Source organism: Maylandia zebra, linkage group LG4 (assembly GCF_041146795.1).
Source record: "Maylandia zebra isolate NMK-2024a linkage group LG4, Mzebra_GT3a, whole genome shotgun sequence".
Lineage (NCBI taxonomy): Eukaryota > Metazoa > Chordata > Actinopteri > Cichliformes > Cichlidae > Maylandia > Maylandia zebra.
The window spans coordinates 1,204,941-1,205,325 of NC_135170.1; positions in this window are offsets into that span (position 1 = coordinate 1,204,941).

A 385-nucleotide genomic window follows, 5' to 3' on the forward strand; every position below is an offset into this window, starting at 1 on the left:
CTGATGGAGAGAACAAACACAATCCAGCTGCAGTTATTGATCCATCATCTGTTCATTGATTGACACTTTGATGATGACTCCTGACATGATGAAGATGGTTGAATGTGTGCTGCTTTGTTTTCATGAATCCCATTAAAAACACACTTACACTTCCTCAGACCTGGTCTCAACCATCGGACTCCAGCAGGCTCCACCCTGAAAGGAGGAGGGGGGTCAGAGCAGCACAGTCAGCATGCACACATGGACATTACATGGCTCTCACACACACACTGTTACACACTGAGCTCAAAGCTCGGCTCCACTGTTTTATTCAAAGAAATCTACATTTATTTATCAGCACATTTAAAAACAGCTTGAGCCAAAGTGCTGCACAGAGTAGAGAGAA